The 3,545-nt window shown below is 50.9% G+C and overlaps 1 protein-coding gene across 1 annotated transcript in view; it reads left to right on the forward strand.

The window, feature by feature from the left end:
• Nucleotides 1–3,545, forward strand: part of SH3RF3 (SH3 domain containing ring finger 3) — a 284,548-nt gene that overhangs the window by 272,500 nt on the left and 8,503 nt on the right. The window lies entirely within an intron of this gene.

A 3,545-nucleotide genomic window follows, 5' to 3' on the forward strand; every position in this document is an offset into this window, starting at 1 on the left:
GAGTCCTTGGTCTGTGGTTGCTCTTCAGGCGGTTGCGGAAGCAGCTGCTCTTCAGTTGACGGCAGCTCCTCTGGTGGGTGCTGTTCACAGCTGTGGTGGCTCTTCTGGCTGGTGGCGGGCGGTTTCTCGTACAGCTGCTGTTCCTTTCCAAGGGAGTTCTGCCCTTCCCGGCTGCAAACTGTCTCACCAGCTGAGCAATTTCACCAATTCAGGGTGGGTGCTATTAGTTTCAGCTGCTCACTCCATTTGCTCCGGGACACGACCTGGGACGCGTCTGCCTATATCGCCGCCATCTTCTTCCTCCCGTTCTCTGTGTTTTGACGTCACTGTCTGCAGCCCTCTACAATCAGGCACCAGGCTGCACAGATGACCTTTGGCTTCTCCTGATCACCTGCTGGGTTCGCAATCAGGGTTACTTTTTTGTCCCTGTTTCAGACCTGCTGAATCAGAATCTTGGTGGTGTGGCCCCAGCGTTACATTTTATCTAACTCCCTGGTTAGTTATTTGTTCACCGAGTGGGAGAGCCTGTATTGTCGCATTGTCCCATGTGCTTTCCCAAGACAAAATAAGGGTTAATGGAGAGACACCAAGTGGTGGAGATAAAATCCATTTTATTTATTTAACAAAAATGTATTGGGAGCTAACTGGGTCCTAGATATCTTGCAGAAACTTAAAATATCCAAACACATCATAAAAACAGCAATATACGCAGTATTTGTGAGATGCATTCATAATGGTTTAAAAGTACTCATATCTCTCATTTCAACAACTCTGTGAGGCAGTGTCTATGGAGCTGGAACTTGGAGCTGGGCCTCACACTCCTGGCCCCTCAACCCCTCTGGTGTGAACTACAACAGGAAAGGAGGGTAGGGATCATGGGTGCATAACTGCATGGGGAGCTGGGGAGGACTTCCCAGAGGGGGGCTTGTCCCCACTGGGTAGCAGCATTCCATCTCTCATTTGGGGGCAGAGGGAGGCTGAAACTCTGCACATGTGTCTGCCTCCCATGGCAGGACTGTGGGGGGCATTTTGTTCCCATAGTGCAGACTGTTTGGAGTCCCCACCAAGGCTGAAAAGTGGTTCACCTTGGAGGGGAACTGGAGCCACAGCTGGGGACAGCAGAATGCTAATAAGGTTGCGTAGAAAAGCAATAACCCCCCCAAACCTAACAGAAACATCATTCTCTGCAACTCACTGGGCCCATAAAAATCCCTAATTTAATACTGGTCCTGGGAGAAACCCCAGCAACGCTATCTGTCTTTAACATAACTTTCAGCCCAGAGCGATCCTAAATTGCATCCACTAAAGCCTCATTCTCCCCATGATGTTGCCTGTAAATTGACCAGTGAGTCTCTTCCCAGCGCCCTTCAAGTGCTCGTTAGCTGATCCTAACCTGCATCAGAGAACAGAGACCCCAGGGAGGGCCTGGAGCAGTCCGCAAACTCGGTGCTCGGTGACTGCCAGGACACCGATGACACAGCAGTTTGTAATGACCAGATGCTTAAGGAAAGCATTGCCAGAGTTCTGTGCGGACAGTTCTCCAGCCATGATATCAGTGTTTGCCATAATCAAATTAAGAAAATGGTCAGTCCTATTTATTCATGGAGAACTAGGACAGGAAAATGATCCATTGCAATTACCCAGCCCTTTCCAAACACACAGCTGAGGCTGGACTTCACTACAGACATGCTGTGTCCCAGGGGCTCTGTCTTCTCTCAGCTCCGTACACATCCCACTGAGGCATGGCCGTGCTGCCAGGGCTTCTGTCCCATCGCAGCGCCTTGCAAGCAAGCGTTTTATTCATGAAGCAGAATAAAAGGCTAAGTGGGGGAAGCATGCTAGCAGGAAACCAAGGCCAGGGACTTGAGGTTTGGGGGCTCTGACAGCTGAGCCCAGAGGGCCATGGACCATCAGATATTACCCTTCACGTTCATGCTGTGTCCTCTCAGCTCCAATGCCCTCCCCTAAGTGGCCTCAGGTCATGCAGAGCCAGACGCTCGCTGCTAGCTGCCAGCACCTTTCAGTAGTGTTGACCTCAGAAGCCCCACCTAAGTGGGGGACCAGAATGTCTTTAAGGCAACCTCTGAGCTAGATGCATGATGCCACCCAGTGGCTGAACTACTGAAATTCTCTTAAGTATGCCCAAGCATGTCTTTGTCAAGGATGCTGAAACAGGGCTGAGCTGGGCAAAGTCACCCTCACCAGCTGCCCTGTGCCATGTCACCCTGTACCCACCTGCGTGCCCATGCCAGCCTTTTATCATCGTGGACAGTATTTAGGACATCTGCTTCCATCCTTTCTTTCAATATTAGTGCTAGGAGTAGAGAAAAACGTATGACTGTTCATACTACAGTGTTAATGACTTAGCTTAAGGATATGCATGTCACTACATATGTGTGTTTTAAGGAAGTTTCAGCACACTGACTCCCCCAGTAGCTTCTAACCATGCTGACGAGGAAGGCAGGAGTAGGAAATCTTGCATCTGTCCACCTCAGAGTCCAGTGAGCTGGGACTAAAGCAGACTTTCAGTAGCCATCACCAATCCAGTGGTCTAGGTTTAGACTCATGTGCACTGCCACCCTTTACACCATATTCCTAGATCTTCTTGCCACCTAACTTCCATCGGACATTAGAAAACTAAATTCCAATAAAGCCATGCCAATGTCCAAATTCCAAGGCATGCACAGCTGTGTGTCCACTCTTTTCCTCACATGCACAGTCACACACACCCACACACGTGGCATAGCCTCAGGTGAACATGATTCTTCTCTCCCACAGTGTCAATGGCAGCATTTTCCACACTCCATGTACTCTGCACCTGCACTGCTGGGGAGGCCAAGGTGAGACGCCTCTCACGCCCAGTGCTGCACAGAGTTCGAGGAAATAGAAATGCAGACATGATACCTGGGCTGGGCCACCCAAGGACACTGTCTGGGTCATAGTCTGGGCTGCTGTCACCACAGTGGCCTGGCTCTCGGGACTCTGTGGAGAGTGTCTTGGAGCCACACAGCCCGAGAGGAAGATGCTCCTGCAGAGCCGAGAGTCCCAATGAAGACCATGCGGGGTGTCCCCCAGGCAGGTGGCCTTCAGGGTGGTGCCAGGGGTCATCTATCAGAATTTGGAGTGGGTTCTAGGCCCAGAGAGGGTTCTGTGTGTCCCTAATGAGATGATGCTGAGATAAACTTCATTTTTGTAAGGGCAGATCCTTGTGATTATGTCATTAGTTTTGTACATGCAGAACCATGTCCTGAATGTTGTCACATCTCTAAAGGTAGGAGAGCCACCAGCCAGGTGACAAGGTTTCACAGTATATTCACCAGTGAGGGAATCCAGGGCATGAGGGGAGTCACCCTCACCAGCTGGCATCCTTAGCTCTGGAACAGCAAGTGACTGTCTGGGGATGTATGAGGTGCACACGGGTACACATGTGCACAAGTTCTGCAGGTGTCCCGTGTGGCCCAGATTGTGTGCAGAGGAAGGTTTGCAGAGAAGGCTGTGTCCAGGGTCTCCCCCACTCACCACCACCTCCTCACCACCCCCCACCT

The sequence above is a fragment of the Myotis davidii genome, unplaced genomic scaffold (genome assembly GCF_000327345.1).
Source record: "Myotis davidii unplaced genomic scaffold, ASM32734v1 scaffold677, whole genome shotgun sequence".
NCBI classification, from domain to species: Eukaryota; Metazoa; Chordata; class Mammalia; order Chiroptera; family Vespertilionidae; genus Myotis; species Myotis davidii.